Source organism: Pleurodeles waltl, chromosome 6, assembly GCF_031143425.1.
Source record: "Pleurodeles waltl isolate 20211129_DDA chromosome 6, aPleWal1.hap1.20221129, whole genome shotgun sequence".
Lineage (NCBI taxonomy): Eukaryota > Metazoa > Chordata > Amphibia > Caudata > Salamandridae > Pleurodeles > Pleurodeles waltl.
The window spans coordinates 137075054-137093190 of record NC_090445.1 but is presented as its reverse complement, the minus strand read 5'-3'; the positions used below and the strand labels follow the sequence as shown (position 1 = coordinate 137093190).

Sequence of the window (18137 nt, the reverse complement as noted above, 5' to 3'; positions counted from 1 at the left end):
TTCACACCATTTTCCAAAGGGAGAGGGTGTAACACCCTCTCTCAGAGGAAGTCCTTTGTTCTGCCATCCTGGGCCAGGCCTGGCTGGACCCCAGGAGGGCAGATGCCTGTCTGAGGGGTTGGCAGCAGCAGCAGCTGCAGTGAAACCCCGGGAAAGGCAGTTTGGCAGTACCAGGGTCTGTGCTACAGACCACTGGGATCATGGGATTATGCCAACTATGCCAGGATGGTATAGAGGGGGCAATTCCATGATCATAGACATATTACATGGCCTTATTCGGAGTTACCATTGTGAAGCTACATATAGGTAGTGACCTATATGTAGTGCACGCGTGTAATGGTGTCCCGCACTCACAAAGTCCGGGGAATTGGCCCTGAACAATGTGGGGGCACCTTGGCTAGTGCCAGGGTGCCCTCACACTAAGTAACTTAGCACCCAACCTTTACCAGGTAAAGGTTAGACATATAGGTGACTTATAAGTTACTTAAGTGCAGTGTAAAATGGCTGTGAAATAACGTGGACGTTATTTCACTCAGGCTGCAGTGGCAGGCCTGTGTAAGAATTGTCAGAGCTCCCTATGGGTGGCAAAAGAAATGCTGCAGCCCATAGGGATCTCCTGGAACTCCAATACCCTGGGTACCTCAGTACCATATACTAGGGAATTATAAGGGTGTTCCAGTAAGCCAATGTAAATTGGTAAATTGGCCACTAGCCTGTTAGTGACAATTTGTAAAGAGAGAGCATAACCACTCAGGTTCTGGTTAGCAGAGCCTCAGTGAGACAGTTAGGCATCACACAGGGAACACATACCTATAGGTCACAAACTTATGAGCACTGGGGTCCTGACTAGCAGGGTCCCAGTGACACATAAAAAACATACTGAAAACATAGGGTTTTCACTATGAGCACTGGGCCCTGGCTGGCAGGATCCCAGTGAGACAGTGAAAACACCCTGACATACACTCACAAACAGGCCTAAAGTGGGGGTAACAAGGCTAGAAAGAGGCTACTTTCTCACACCGAGTGACAGTTTTACAAGACTGATCCATGCCCCAAGACAAAGCACTGTTCTCAGGGGTCTTAGTTCAATTGGTGTGACTCGGGACTACAATTCCCAGAATGCATTATTTACATAAGAAATATACAGGACAGGCGTGAGGCATGTTTGGCATCATAAAATCAGCAGGTAACTTTACAGCCAGGTTGCCCACTTACAGAAAGACCAGCCGTTGGTCTCTACAGGTCTCTCTGCTAGGCCGAGTAGGCCTCAGGAAGCACACCACAAGAGGAACTCTTACCAGGAGGAACTGCTGCAATTCCTCCATGAAAACCAAATAGTGTGAGAGTTTTCCTGCTGTGACACATTAAATACAGGTATCCTAAAACTGAAATCTGATGTAGAAACGGGTAGATAAAGAAAAGTTTATATTTATTAATTATACATCTATACCTCAGTTTTACTTGTGACAGGCCTGCTTTTTCCAATTGCCCTTCAATATTCTCTGTGCAAATAGCTCGTGTCTGGGCTTTACTTTCCACGAGTCATGTTGTGGTGTCATGGGCTTTCCTTTACACAAGTCATGTTGTGGTGTCTTGGGCTTTACACAAGTCATGTTGTAGTGTCTTGGGCTTTTCACAAGTCGTGTTGTGGTGTATTGAGTTTTTCATTACTCAAGTCAAGTTACGAAGGGTAGAGCAGATACTGGCTCCATCATACGAATGCCAGCATCACAGCTCTGACTTAGCCTAAAAATGATGTCACATCGGCCGCACAATTTAGAACGGCCTGTCCTATGCCACTTTTTCCACGATGGCCCAAGGAAAAGTGACATTTAAAGTGTAGAATAACAGGAGTATTTGTACTGCAAAGAGAGTGAGTGATGGACAGAGAAAGGAGTGCGAGAACAGAGTAAGGCTTTAAGATGCCTGTTTATTCTGTGCTCTGTAACCTGAATCCGGCGCGGGCTTTCCTCTTCTGTTGTTAACACCGCCATTAGCAATGAATTACCTGAACTTTGTCCACATTACACAAGGAGGCTGCCCGCAGTTCTCATTTACCCAGAAACCCTGCATCTGTTTTGCATATGGTTAAAGGTTAATTTTCTGAACTTTTGACTCAACACAGGAAAATAAAGACAATCCAAGACCGAGCTGCGCAAGAACAAGAATAAACAGTGAAGAAAAAAGTGGACCTAGCAGGGGTACAAATCTTGTCCCTCACCCTATCTGTACAAGAAAACGTATTCTTGTGATATATATACCTGTTCCCCAGGTGTTTACTCTTGCCCGGATGAACCTCAGTGGTCTGGGGTGCAGGCTTCAAACCTGTAGCTGTCTAGCGACAGAGTGGTTCAATTCCACCTTCTGGGCGAGTGGCTCCACTCTAACAGTTTGTTTTTTCAGGCAGTAAATTATTTAAATGTATAGATACAAATACAAGTATAACACCTCGGGCACATCATATGACCCTGTGTTTTGTCAGTATAGACACGAAATCTGCCTGGACACCAGGGAATTTTACCCTACCCTAGTGTTATGCAAATGTCAAATAAAAACACATCAAAGCTTCCCAGTCCTATCAGTAATTATTATGTACCTGTTCATTATCAATTAACTTGCAAAGCCCTGAAAGTCCTTGTAGGAAGGTCAGTGCTGCATAAATATATCCCAAAACAACAATAATTAAAAATAAATTCAGCATTCCTTACAGACAATGAGGAAACCACTCTGAATGTTATATGTCAGTATACATAACACACTGAGGCACAAACACACAGTCACATACCCCTGAAAGGAGTGAATTACACAGATTGCCATCAGAAGAACAGGCCTCATTCAGGACGGAGGGAGTACAAAGACATTCATTACCAAAGGGTGATTATGCAGAACTGAATACATGTTTAATCCACGTTTTGCATTTGTCCATTAATCAAAAACAAATTCCTTTGTAATTCATCAGTAGAATTGCTTGATGTTATTGTGGCTGCATTTGTAAATTCAGAATGTTCATCAGCCCAATGTCATGATGACAATTTTTTTTTCTGGCTACTGTTTGTGTTCACTATGTGTAGCAGCCAATATTTGGCAGTCACATTTTTAGCAGCCAGATATTCAGCAGCCCAGCCACAGGGTTATATCACCATTTAAGATGAAACACTGACATGGAGAATTACTAGTTAAGACGTATAGTCGCCATCACTCTGCGGTAGGAATTTTCCGTGAACTGTAGCAAGGTGGAGAAGGAAAGTAATGCATTAAACACAGTGTAGAAAGGAGACCCTCACACTAATAGCCTGATAGAGATTGGGAGCGCGTTTTGTCCGATACTAGTGAAATGAAGGAAGAAACATTTGTAAATTGAATGAGGTAATCACCGTTGACAATATCAAAGTGACCATCCATCCACCTGCTCCCAAAAATGCCCAAGGCACTGAAAAAGGACCACTGAACCCCATGCTTAATCCAAGCAACAGGCAATTTTTGGCACTTTGCCTCTTTGTTACAGACTTTGCTCACAGACTTCGGAGTCTCACAGGTTTTCGGTGCACTTAATATGAACGTATAGAATTGTAAGTGGATAATAGTGAATTACAAGAATGTTTCTCACAGAGGGGTTGTGAGGAACATCAAATGAACAATGGGAGTAAAGCTCGAGTTTTCTATTATGTCACTCAGAACCTCCAAAATATCCCCTTAATTCACTTTTTACTCATCTATATTTTTTATATTCTGTATGGCCTCCAAAATTATATGTTCTTGCTTTCAACTTCTATGCAGGGGCAGAGGAGTAATGGGGGAACCATACATAACAGGGCCTCTTCCTTGTCCAAAATATAAAAAAAAAAAACCTGGCCTCCTACCCCTACCCTACCAATCTCTGTGTCCTGCTCCCCCAGAAGCTGTACTTGTGCTTTTCAACATCACGCTGACTGTCAAGGTAGCCTAGATCTCCCTTATGACATAGCAACAGTGGATAACAGCTTTTTTAAACAACTGCTGCTACTCATAGCAGTGAGTTGTTGGATTTGAATCCAGTTATTTACTCTAGTGGCTGTATACCAGAGCCATAAGACATTAATACATTCTCTTCCACAATGAATCATGCACACTAAATTGCCTGCAGGCTCTTGCATTGGGTTTTTTGCTCATATAATGGACCCTTAAGAACATCGACACAAAGTGATGTATTCAGGAATATGCAATTTGATCACATTTGTAAGCTAGGATAAAAAACACGTTTTGTACAACAACAATTCAAATATTTGTACCTGGTCCCGAACATATAGAACATTCAGGCAGATCAGGAAAATGTTGCTTACACAATTAATAGATTGTTTAGCTCTGCCCCATTACATTTATACCACTTTCAGGAGATGGGATGAAAATTGCAAGCACCTGAAAATGTATTGTAAGTGTCTCTGGTTCCGGGAAATGTGGCATAAAGCCAACTTTGAATGTGAGAAACTAGGTTCCAGTCCATACATCAGCTCAGTAGCACATGGACTGCTATGAACAGTCCCTCATTCCAGCCCCTTAATGACAGAATGAATGTAATTATGTATGTGTTTATATGGTATTTGCATAGCACCAACATAGCCAAATGGTACGAGAGTGCTGTGTAGCATCAAAAGTAAAGATACAATAAACACATGACTGATAATGTAGCTGGGTTCCAAGAGCAGTAGTGGTATGTTACTAAATAAAGATGTGGTGCTCTTTAACCCCTTCGCTGCCAGGCCTTTTCCCCCTCCTGTGCCGAGCCTTTTTTTGGCTATTTGGAGCAGTTCGCGCTTAGGCCCTCATAACTTTTTGTTCACATAAGCTACCCATGCCAAATTTGCGTCCTTTTTTTCCAACATCCTAGGGATTCTAGAGGTACCCAGACTTTGTGGGTTCCCCAGAAGGAGGCCAAGAAATTAGCCAAAAAACAGTGAAAATTTCATTTTTTTAAAAAAATTTGGAAAAATGGGCTGCAGAAGAAGGCTTGTGGTTTTTCCCCTGAAAAGGGCATCAACAAAGGGTTTGCGGTGATAAAATCACCAGCTTCCCAGCTTTCAGGAACAGGCAGACTTGAATCAGAAAACCCAATTTTTCAACCCAATTTTGGCATTTTACTGGGACATACCCCATTTTTACGATTTTTTGTGCTTTCAGCCTCCTTCCAGTCAGTGACAGAAATGGGCATGAAACCAACGCTGGATCCCATAAACCGCAACATTTCTGAAAAGTAGACAAAATTCTGAATTCAGCAAGGGGTAATTTGTGTAGATCCTACAAGGGTTTCCTACAGAAAATAGCAACTGAAAAAGAAAAATATTGAAATTGAGGTGAAAAAAACATCAATTTTTCTCTAAGTTTTACTCTGTAACTTTTTCCTGCAATGTCAGATTTTCGAAAGCAATATACCGTTACGTCTGCTGGACTCTTCTGGTTGCGGGGATATATAGGGCTTGTAGGTTCATCAAGAACTCTAGGTACCCAGAGCCAATAAATGACCTGCACCCTGCAGTGGGTTTTCATTCTATGCCGGGTATACAGCAATTCATTTGCTGAAATATAAAGAGTAAAAAATAGCTATCAAGAAAACCTTTGTATTTCCAAAATGGGCACAAGATAAGGTGTTGAGAAGCAGTGGTTATTTGCACATCTCTGTATTCCGGGGTGCCCATACTAGCATGTGAATTACAGGGCATTTCTCAAATAGACGTCTTTTTTACACACTGTCTTACATTTGGAAGGGAAAAATGTAGAGAAAGACAAGGGGCAATAACACTTGTTTTGCTATTCTATGTTCCCCCAAGTCTCCCGATAAAAATGATACCTCACTTGTGTGGGTAGGCCTAGCGCCCGCGACAGGAAACGCACCAAAGCGCAACGTGGACACATCACAGAAAACAGACCTGTTTTTAGCAAAGTGCCTACCTGTAGATTTTGGCCTCTAGCTCAGCCGCCACCTAGGGAAACCTACCAAACCTGTGCATTTCTGAAAACTAGAGACCTAGGGGAATCCAAGATGGGGTGATTTGTGTGGCTCGGACCAGGTTCTGTTACCCAGAATCCTTTGCAAACCTCAAAATTTGGCTAAGAAAACACATGTTCCTCACATTTCTGTGGCAGAAAGTTCTGGAATCTGAGAGGAGCCACAAATTTCCTTCCACCCAGCGTTCCCCCACGTCTCCCGATAAAAATGATACCTCACTTGTGTGGGTAGGCCTAGCGCCCGCGACAGGAAACACCCCAAAGCGCAATGTGGACACATCACAGAAAACAGACCTGTTTTTAGCAAAGTGCCTACCTGTAGATTTTGGCCTCTAGCTCAGCCGCCACCTAGGGAAACCTACCAAACCTGTGCATTTCTGAAAACTAGAGACCTAGGGGAATCCAAGATGGGGTGATTTGAGTGGCTCGGACCAGGTTCTGTTACCCAGAATCCTTTGCAAACCTCAAAATTTGGCTAAAAAAACACATGTTCCTCACATTTCTGTGGCAGAAAGTTCTGGAATCTGAGAGGAGCCACAAATTTCCTTCCACCCAGCGTTCCCCCACGTCTCCCGATAAAAATGATACCTCACTTGTGTGGGTAGGCCTAGCGCCCGCGACAGGAAACACCCCAAAGCGCAATGTGGACACATCACAGAAAACAGACCTGTTTTTAGCAAAGTGCCTACCTGTAGATTTTGGCCTCTAGCTCAGCCGCCACCTAGGGAAACCTACCAAACCTGTGCATTTCTGAAAACTAGAGACCTAGGGGAATCCAAGATGGGGTGATTTGTGTGGCTCGGACCAGGTTCTGTTACCCAGAATCCTTTGCAAACCTCAAAAATTGGCTAAAAAAACACATGTTCGTCACATTTCTGTGGCAGAAAGTTCTGGAATCTGAGAGGAGCCACAAATTTCCTTCCACCCAGCGTTCCCCCACGTCTCCCGATAAAAATGATACCACACTTGTGTGGGTAGGCCTAGCGCCCGCGACAGGAAACGCCCCAAAGCGCAACGTGGACACCACCAAAATTTTGGAAGAAAACAGAGGTGTTTTTTGCGAAGTGACTACCTGTAGATTTTGGCCTCTAGCTCAGCCGGCACCTAGGGAAACCTACCAAACCTGTACATTTCTGAAAACTAGAGACCTAGGGGAATCCAAGGAGGGGTGACTGGCGGGGCTCGGACCAGGTTCTGTTACCCAGAATCCTTTGCAAAGCTCAAAAATTGGCTAAAAAAACACATGTTCCTCACATTTCTGTGGCAGAAAGTTCTGGAATCCGAGAGGAGCCACAAATTTCCTTCCACACAGCGTTCCCCCACGTCTCCCGATAAAAATGATACCTCACTTGTGTGGGTAGGCCTAGCGCCCGCGACAGGAAACGCCCCAAAGCGCAACGTGGACACATCACAGAAAACAGACCTGTTTTTAGCAAAGTGCCTACCTGTAGATTTTGGCCTCTAGCTCAGCCGCCACCTAGGGAAACCTACCAAACCTGTGCATTTCTGAAAACTAGAGACCTAGGGGAATCCAAGGAGGGGTGACTGGCGGGGCTCGGACCAGGTTCTGTTACCCAGAATCCTTTGCAAACCTCATATTTTGGCTAAAAAAACGCATTTTCCTCACATTTGAGTGACAGAAAGTTCTGGAATCTGAGAGGAGCCACAAACTTCCTTCCACCCAGCGTTCCCCCAAGTCTCCCGATAAAAATGATACCTCACTTGCGTGGGTAGGCCTAGCGCCCGCGACAGGAAACGCCCCAAAGCGCAACGTGGACACATCACAGAAAACAGACCTGTTTTTAGCAAAGTGCCTACCTGTAGATTTTGGCCTCTAGCTCAGCCGCCACCTAGGGAAACCTACCAAACCTGTGCATTTCTGAAAACTAGAGACCTAGGGGAATCCAAGGAGGGGTGACTGGCGGGGCTCGGACCAGGTTCTGTTACCCAGAATCCTTTGCAAAGCTCAAAAATTGGCTAAAAAAACACATGTTCCTCACATTTCTGTGGCAGAAAGTTCTGGAATCTGGGAGGAGCCACAAATTTCCTTCCACCCAGCGTTCCCCCAAGTCTCCCGATAAAAATGATACCTCACTTGCGTGGGTAGGCCTAGCGCCCGCGACAGGAAACGCCCCAAAGCGCAACGTGGACACCACCAAAATTTTGGAAGAAAACAGACCTGTTTTTAGCGAAGTGCCTACCTGTAGATTTTGGCCTGTAGCTCAGCCGCCACCTAGGGAAACCTACCAAACCTGTGCATTTCTGAAAACTAGAGACCTAGGGGAATCCAAGGAGGGGTGACTGGCGGGGCTCGGACCAGGTTCTGTTACCCAGAATCCTTTGCAAAGCTCAAAAATTGGCTAAAAAAACACATGTTCCTCACATTTCTGTGGCAGAAAGTTCTGGAATCTGGGAGGAGCCACAAATTTCCTTCCACCCAGCGTTCCCCCAAGTCTCCCGATAAAAATGATACCTCACTTGCGTGGGTAGGCCTAGCGCCCGCGACAGGAAACGCCCCAAAGCGCAACGTGGACACCACCAAAATTTTGGAAGAAAACAGACCTGTTTTTAGCGAAGTGCCTACCTGTAGATTTTGGCCTGTAGCTCAGCCGCCACCTAGGGAAACCTGCCAAACCTGTGCATTTCTGAAAACTAGAGACCTAGGGGAATCCAAGGAGGGGTGACTGGCGGGGCTCGGACCAGGTTCTGTTACCCAGAATCCTTTGCAAAGCTCAAAAATTGGCTAAAAAAACACATGTTCCTCACATTTCTGTGGCAGAAAGTTCTGGAATCTGAGAGGAGCCACAAATTTCCTTCCACCCAGCGTTCCCCCACGTCTCCCGATAAAAATGATACCTCACTTGCGTGGGTAGGCCTAGCGCCCGCGACAGGAAACGCCCCAAAGCGCAACGTGGACACATCACAGAAAACAGACCTGTTTTTAGCAAAGTGCCTACCTGTAGATATTGGCCTCTAGCTCAGCCGCCACCTAGGGAAACCTACCAAACCTGTGCATTTCTGAAAACTAGAGACCTAGGGGAATCCAAGGAGGGGTGACTGGCGGGGCTCGGACCAGGTTCTGTTACCCAGAATCCTTTGCAAAGCTCAAAAATTGGCTAAAAAAACACATGTTCCTCACATTTCTGTGGCAGAAAGTTCTGGAATCTGGGAGGAGCCACAAATTTCCTTCCACCCAGCGTTCCCCCAAGTCTCCCGATAAAAATGATACCTCACTTGCGTGGGTAGGCCTAGCGCCCGCGACAGGAAACGCCCCAAAGCGCAACGTGGACACCACCAAAATTTTGGAAGAAAACAGACCTGTTTTTAGCGAAGTGCCTACCTGTAGATTTTGGCCTGTAGCTCAGCCGCCACCTAGGGAAACCTACCAAACCTGTGCATTTCTGAAAACTAGAGACCTAGGGGAATCCAAGGAGGGGTGACTGGCGGGGCTCGGACCAGGTTCTGTTACCCAGAATCCTTTGCAAAGCTCAAAAATTGGCTAAAAAAACACATGTTCCTCACATTTCTGTGGCAGAAAGTTCTGGAATCTGGGAGGAGCCACAAATTTCCTTCCACCCAGCGTTCCCCCAAGTCTCCCGATAAAAATGATACCTCACTTGCATGGGTAGGCCTAGCGCCCGCGACAGGAAACGCCCCAAAGCGCAACGTGGACACCACCAAAATTTTGGAAGAAAACAGACCTGTTTTTAGCGAAGTGCCTACCTGTAGATTTTGGCCTGTAGCTCAGCCGCCACCTAGGGAAACCTACCAAACCTGTGCATTTCTGAAAACTAGAGACCTAGGGGAATCCAAGGAGGGGTGACTGGCGGGGCTCGGACCAGGTTCTGTTACCCAGAATCCTTTGCAAAGCTCAAAAATTGGCTAAAAAAACACATGTTCCTCACATTTCTGTGGCAGAAAGTTCTGGAATCTGAGAGGAGCCACAAATTTCCTTCCACCCAGCGTTCCCCCACGTCTCCCGATAAAAATGATACCTCACTTGTGTGGGTAGGCCTAGCGCCCGCGACAGGAAACGCCCCAAAGCGCAACGTGGACACATCACAGAAAACAGACCTGTTTTTAGCAAAGTGCCTACCTGTAGATTTTGGCCTGTAGCTCAGCCGCCACCTAGGGAAACCTACCAAACCTGTGCATTTCTGAAAACTAGAGACCTAGGGGAATCCAAGGAGGGGTGACTGGCGGGGCTCGGACCAGGTTCTGTTACCCAGAATCCTTTGCAAAGCTCAAAAATTGGCTAAAAAAACACATGTTCCTCACATTTCTGTGGCAGAAAGTTCTGGAATCTGGGAGGAGCCACAAATTTCCTTCTACCCAGCGTTCCCCCAAGTCTCCCGATAAAAATGATACCTCACTTGCGTGGGTAGGCCTAGCGCCCGCGACAGGAAACGCCCCAAAGCGCAACGTGGACACCACCAAAATTTTGGAAGAAAACAGAGGTGTTTTTTGCGAAGTGACTACCTGTAGATTTTGGCCTCTAGCTCAGCCGGCACCTAGGGAAACCTACCAAACCTGTACATTTCTGAAAACTAGAGACCTAGGGGAATCCAAGGAGGGGTGACTGGCGGGGCTCGGACCAGGTTCTGTTACCCAGAATCCTTTGCAAAGCTCAAAAATTGGCTAAAAAAACACATGTTCCTCACATTTCTTTGGCAGAAAGTTCTGGAATCTGAGAGGAGCCACAAATTTCCTTCCACCCAGCGTTCCCCCACGTCTCCCGATAAAAATGATACCTCACTTGTGTGGGTAGGCCTAGCGCCCGCGACAGGAAACGCCCCAAAGCGCAACGTGGACACCACCAAAATTTTGGAAGAAAACAGACCTGTTTTTAGCGAAGTGCCTACCTGTAGATTTTGGCCTGTAGCTCAGCCGCCACCTAGGGAAACCTACCAAACCTGTGCATTTCTGAAAACTAGAGACCTAGGGGAATCCAAGGAGGGGTGACTGGCGGGGCTCGGACCAGGTTCTGTTACCCAGAATCCTTTGCAAAGCTCAAAAATTGGCTAAAAAAACACATGTTCCTCACATTTCTGTGGCAGAAAGTTCTGGAATCTGAGAGGAGCCACAAATTTCCTTCCACCCAGCGTTACTCCACGTCTCCCGATAAAAATGATACCTCACTTGTGTGGGTAGGCCTAGCGCCCGCGACAGGAAACGCCCCAAAGCGCAACGTGGACACCACCAAAATTTTGGAAGAAAACAGACCTGTTTTTAGCGAAGTGCCTACCTGTAGATTTTGGCCTGTAGCTCAGCCGCCACCAAGGGAAACCTACCAAACCTGTGCATTTCTGAAAACTAGAGACCTAGGGGAATCCAAGGAGGGGTGACTGGCGGGGCTCGGACCAGGTTCTGTTACCCAGAATCCTTTGCAAAGCTCAAAAATTGGCTAAAAAAAACACATGTTCCTCACATTTCTGTGGCAGAAAGTTCTGGAATCTGAGAGGAGCCACAAATTTCCTTCCACCCAGCGTTCCCCCACGTCTCCCGATAAAAATGATACCTCACTTGTGTGGGTAGGCCTAGCGCCCGCGACAGGAAACGCCCCAAAGCGCAACGTGGACACATCACAGAAAACAGACCTGTTTTTAGCAAAGTGCCTACCTGTAGATTTTGGCCTGTAGCTCAGCCGCCACCTAGGGAAACCTACCAAACCTGTGCATTTCTGAAAACTAGAGACCTAGGGGAATCCAAGGAGGGGTGACTGGCGGGGCTTGGACCAGGTTCTGTTACCCAGAATCCTTTGCAAAGCTCAAAAATTGGCTAAAAAAACACATGTTCCTCACATTTCTGTGGCAGAAAGTTCTGGAATCTGGGAGGAGCCACAAATTTCCTTCTACCCAGCGTTCCCCCAAGTGTCCCGATAAAAATGATACCTCACTTGCGTGGGTAGGCCTAGCGCCCGCGACAGGAAACGCCCCAAAGCGCAACGTGGACACCACCAAAATTTTGGAAGAAAACAGAGGTGTTTTTTGCGAAGTGACTACCTGTAGATTTTGGCCTCTAGCTCAGCCGGCACCTAGGGAAACCTACCAAACCTGTACATTTCTGAAAACTAGAGACCTAGGGGAATCCAAGGAGGGGTGACTGGCGGGGCTCGGACCAGGTTCTGTTACCCAGAATCCTTTGCAAAGCTCAAAAATTGGCTAAAAAAACACATGTTCCTCACATTTCTTTGGCAGAAAGTTCTGGAATCTGAGAGGAGCCACAAATTTCCTTCCACCCAGCGTTCCCCCACGTCTCCCGATAAAAATGATACCTCACTTGTGTGGGTAGGCCTAGCGCCCGCGACAGGAAACGCCCCAAAGCGCAACGTGGACACCACCAAAATTTTGGAAGAAAACAGACCTGTTTTTAGCGAAGTGCCTACCTGTAGATTTTGGCCTGTAGCTCAGCCGCCACCTAGGGAAACCTACCAAACCTGTGCATTTCTGAAAACTAGAGACCTAGGGGAATCCAAGGAGGGGTGACTGGCGGGGCTCGGACCAGGTTCTGTTACCCAGAATCCTTTGCAAAGCTCAAAAATTGGCTAAAAAAACACATGTTCCTCACATTTCTGTGGCAGAAAGTTCTGGAATCTGGGAGGAGCCACAAATTTCCTTCTACCCAGCGTTCCCCCAAGTCTCCCGATAAAAATGATACCTCACTTGCGTGGGTAGGCCTAGCGCCCGCGACAGGAAACGCCCCAAAGCGCAACGTGGACACCACCAAAATTTTGGAAGAAAACAGAGGTGTTTTTTGCGAAGTGACTACCTGTAGATTTTGGCTTCTAGCTCAGCCGGCACCTAGGGAAACCTACCAAACCTGTACATTTCTGAAAACTAGAGACCTAGGGGAATCCAAGGAGGGGTGACTGGCGGGGCTCGGACCAGGTTCTGTTACCCAGAATCCTTTGCAAAGCTCAAAAATTGGCTAAAAAAACACATGTTCCTCACATTTCTTTGGCAGAAAGTTCTGGAATCTGAGAGGAGCCACAAATTTCCTTCCACCCAGCGTTCCCCCACGTCTCCCGATAAAAATGATACCTCACTTGTGTGGGTAGGCCTAGCGCCCGCGACAGGAAACGCCCCAAAGCGCAACGTGGACACCACCAAAATTTTGGAAGAAAACAGACCTGTTTTTAGCGAAGTGCCTACCTGTAGATTTTGGCCTGTAGCTCAGCCGCCACCTAGGGAAACCTACCAAACCTGTGCATTTCTGAAAACTAGAGACCTAGGGGAATCCAAGGAGGGGTGACTGGCGGGGCTCGGACCAGGTTCTGTTACCCAGAATTCTTTGCAAAGCTCAAAAATTGGCTAAAAAAACACATGTTCCTCACATTTCTGTGGCAGAAAGTTCTGGAATCTGAGAGGAGCCACAAATTTCCTTCCACCCAGCGTTCCCCCACGTCTCCCGATAAAAATGATACCTCACTTGTGTGGGTAGGCCTAGCGCCCGCGACAGGAAACGCCCCAAAGCGCAACGTGGACACATCACAGAAAACAGACCTGTTTTTAGCAAAGTGCCTACCTGTAGATTTTGGCCTGTAGCTCAGCCGCCACCTAGGGAAACCTACCAAACCTGTGCATTTCTGAAAACTAGAGACCTAGGGGAATCCAAGGAGGGGTGACTGGCGGGGCTCGGACCAGGTTCTGTTACCCAGAATCCTTTGCAAAGCTCAAAAATTGGCTAAAAAAACACATGTTCCTCACATTTCTGTGGCAGAAAGTTCTGGAATCTGAGAGGGGCCACAAATTTCCTTCCACCCAGCGTTCCCCCACGTCTCCCGATAAAAATGATACCTCACTTGTGTGGGTAGGCCTAGCGCCCGCGACAGGAAACGCCCCAAAGCGCAGCGTGGACACATCACATTTTTTCATTGAAAACAGTGCCTACCTGTAGTTTTTGGCCTGTAGCTCAGCCAGCACCTAGGGAAACCTACCAAACCTGTGCATTTCTGAAAACTAGAGACCTAGGGGAATCCAAGATGGGGTGACTTGAGGGGCTCTGACCAGGTTCTGTTACCCAGAATCCTTTCCAAACCTCAAATATTGGCTAAAAAAACGCATTTTTCACACATTTCGGTGACAGAAAGTTCTGGAATCTGAGTGGAGCCACAAATTTCCTTCCACCCAGCGTTCCCCCAAGTCTCCCGATAAAAATGATACCTCAGTTGCGTGGGTAGGCCTAGCGCCCGCGACAGGAAACGCCCCAAAGCGCAACGTGGACACCACCAAAATTTTGGAAGAAAACAGAGGTGTTTTTTGCGAAGTGACTACCTGTAGATTTTGGCTTCTAGCTCAGCCGGCACCTAGGGAAACCTACCAAACCTGTACATTTCTGAAAACTAGAGACCTAGGGGAATCCAAGGAGGGGTGACTGGCGGGGCTCGGACCAGGTTCTGTTACCCAGAATCCTTTGCAAAGCTCAAAAATTGGCTAAAAAAACACATGTTCCTCACATTTCTTTGGCAGAAAGTTCTGGAATCTGAGAGGAGCCACAAATTTCCTTCCACCCAGCGTTCCCCCACGTCTCCCGATAAAAATGATACCTCACTTGTGTGGGTAGGCCTAGCGCCCGCGACAGGAAACGCCCCAAAGCGCAACGTGGACACCACCAAAATTTTGGAAGAAAACAGACCTGTTTTTAGCGAAGTGCCTACCTGTAGATTTTGGCCTGTAGCTCAGCCGCCACCTAGGGAAACCTACCAAACCTGTGCATTTCTGAAAACTAGAGACCTAGGGGAATCCAAGGAGGGGTGACTGGCGGGGCTCGGACCAGGTTCTGTTACCCAGAATTCTTTGCAAAGCTCAAAAATTGGCTAAAAAAACACATGTTCCTCACATTTCTGTGGCAGAAAGTTCTGGAATCTGAGAGGAGCCACAAATTTCCTTCCACCCAGCGTTCCCCCACGTCTCCCGATAAAAATGATACCTCACTTGTGTGGGTAGGCCTAGCGCCCGCGACAGGAAACGCCCCAAAGCGCAACGTGGACACATCACAGAAAACAGACCTGTTTTTAGCAAAGTGCCTACCTGTAGATTTTGGCCTGTAGCTCAGCCGCCACCTAGGGAAACCTACCAAACCTGTGCATTTCTGAAAACTAGAGACCTAGGGGAATCCAAGGAGGGGTGACTGGCGGGGCTCGGACCAGGTTCTGTTACCCAGAATCCTTTGCAAAGCTCAAAAATTGGCTAAAAAAACACATGTTCCTCACATTTCTGTGGCAGAAAGTTCTGGAATCTGAGAGGGGCCACAAATTTCCTTCCACCCAGCGTTCCCCCACGTCTCCCGATAAAAATGATACCTCACTTGTGTGGGTAGGCCTAGCGCCCGCGACAGGAAACGCCCCAAAGCGCAGCGTGGACACATCACATTTTTTCATTGAAAACAGTGCCTACCTGTAGTTTTTGGCCTGTAGCTCAGCCAGCACCTAGGGAAACCTACCAAACCTGTGCATTTCTGAAAACTAGAGACCTAGGGGAATCCAAGATGGGGTGACTTGAGGGGCTCTGACCAGGTTCTGTTACCCAGAATCCTTTCCAAACCTCAAATATTGGCTAAAAAAACGCATTTTTCACACATTTCGGTGACAGAAAGTTCTGGAATCTGAGTGGAGCCACAAATTTCCTTCCACCCAGCGTTCCCCCAAGTCTCCCGATAAAAATGATACCTCAGTTGTGAGGGTGGGCCAGGTGCCTCCAACAGAATAAGGCCCAAAACTTGTAGAGATACAGGGGATAGTACTGCGAGTTTATAAGGACATATTCTTTTATACATCTTTAGACTGACTCTGCTTTGGGGACCCACATACGTGAGGTGTCATTTTATTTGGGAGACTGAGGGGAACACTGGGGAGTAGGAATTTTGTGCTGGAGTGGTGATCGTACGAAGAAAAGTCAGGAAAATATGCTTTTTTTAAGCACATTTTGAGGTTTACAGAGGAGTCTGGGTAAGAAAATGTTGGGGGATCCACGCAAGCCACTCCTCCCTAGACTCCTTGGGGTGTCTAGTTTTAAAGAATGTCTGGGTTTGGTAGGTTTCCCTAGATGAAGGCCGCACACAGGACCAAAAACATAGGTGCCCTCTCCCCCCCCAAACACAGGTAGTTTTGTAATATATCGTTTTGATGTGCCCACATACGTCCGTGATGTGCCAAACACTAAAATTTTGAAAAGAAACACACTTAGGTTATGTGAAAAAGACCCCTCACCCACCAACCAAGTTGGTGGCATGCTTCATCATCGGGGTCCCACCTGAGGCACCTAGCGTGTCATAGGTGTGCTGCCTGATTACAGCGGAGCAGGTTTGGTCATTTTTACCACACATACTGGTTGGATTTGGCACGAGGGTGAGTGATGGTTCAGTGGATCAAATTTTACTAACAAGAGCTTTCACAAAAATGAAAAGCACTGTTAGTAACTGAAAGGCAAAAAACTGAACCAATGACTCACAGCTCGTGAGCTGTAAAGCCGCGACAAGGCACCAACCGCTTTACAGTCCATTCACACAACTTTCATACATGACACACACAAGGCCATTCACACCGCCAGCCACGGGCCCAGCACATTACAACACTCACATCGACAGACAGCGCCACTCAAGGGCCCATCACTTACATACGGCCACATGCCTGATACAACAATCACACCAGCTGATGGGAGTGTGTGGACTGGTGTTTGGCTTGCAGTGTGTTGCAGTAGCCAACATCAAGTCAATATGTACAGTCTCAGCCAAGCCCCACTCCACACACAATGGCATCATATTTTTTTTTTTTTTAACAGAGGAACCCCTAACTAAGTAGAAAGAATTACAAAACAACAAACACAAAAGCTCTAACTAACAACATGACAGAAATGCTAACCATGAAACTAAACACATGAAAATACAAAACAGACATGAGTTTACACTCATGGTTGTTCCCAGAAATTCTTCTGGGTGTGGTAATTCTTAAAACAAGCACCGACACACAGCCCAGGCTTTGAAGGACAATCTGGGCAGTACATTCGAGTCTCCCTCCGGATACCTCTTCGAAAACACACTCTACATTTCTTAGCTGGAAAGTCTTTTTTGGGTGTGGGAGGAATGTGCTCAGCAAAGTGGCGATCTTTCAATCTAGCCACATCCTCCACCACTGCTTCTCTAGGAACTCTGGCCTGTTCCACCACAATAAGGCTCTCTATCACTGACTCCTGAAATTTCACAAATGTCATCTTTGAGTCTGGAGACCTATCCCTAAACACAATAAAAGCATTGAAGGTTGCTAAGTGGAAGAGGTGAAGTGCTAACTTCTTATACCAAACATAAGACTTACGAATAGCAGTATAAGGTTCCAACCTCTGGTCAACTCTATCTACACCTCCCATGTGCTTATTATAATCTAAAATGCACACAGGTTTGCGCACTTCAGCAACCTGGCCCCAAACAGTCACAGGGGAAGTACTCTCATCATGGATGGTACTTAGCATGTAGACATCCCTCTTGTCTGAAAATTTCAAAGCTAGCAGCTCCTCGTTCCGCAAGGCACAGCACTGTCCCCTCTCAAGTTTTTTACAGACAAGCTCCCTTGGATAGCCTTTCCGGTTAGAACGGATTGTGCCACAAGCAACTGTGTCCACTCTAAACAATTCCTTGAACAACTGCACACCAGTGTAGAAGTTATCTACATACAAATGGTGACCTTTGTTGAACAGTCGTCTACCAAGATCCCACACTATTTTCTCAGTAACTCCAAAAGTGGGAGGACAACCAGGGGGGTCAATATTGGAATCCCTACCAGTGTACACACGGAAACTATACACATATCCTGTCCTACTTTCAGACAGCATATACAATTTAATTCCATATCGTGCCCTTTTGCTAGGAATGTACTGCCTAAAAACCAAACGACCCTTGAAGAGGACCAAAGACTCGTCCACACTTATCTCTTTGCCTGGAACATAGACCTCCGAAAACCGATCTACAAAATGATCAAGGACAGGCCTAATCTTAAAAAGACGGTCAGAATCTGGGTGATCTCGTGGCAAGGCTAATGCATTGTCAACAAAATGCAGCATCCTAAGAAGAAGCAAATACCGATTACGACTCATGGTAGCTGGAAATATAGCTGTTGCCATCAAGGGACTAGTAGACCAATAAGAAGCCAGTGACCCCATCAAAAAAGT

General features: G+C 46.6%; 1 non-coding gene across 1 annotated transcript; it reads left to right on the top strand.

The window, feature by feature from the left end:
• The first annotated feature begins 2284 nt into the window (after positions 1–2284).
• On the top strand, positions 2285–2371 carry TRNASTOP-UCA (transfer RNA opal suppressor (anticodon UCA)). Its single transcript has one exon. It is a non-coding gene; the product is annotated as a tRNA-Sec (tRNA).
• The last annotated feature ends 15766 nt before the right edge of the window (positions 2372–18137 follow it).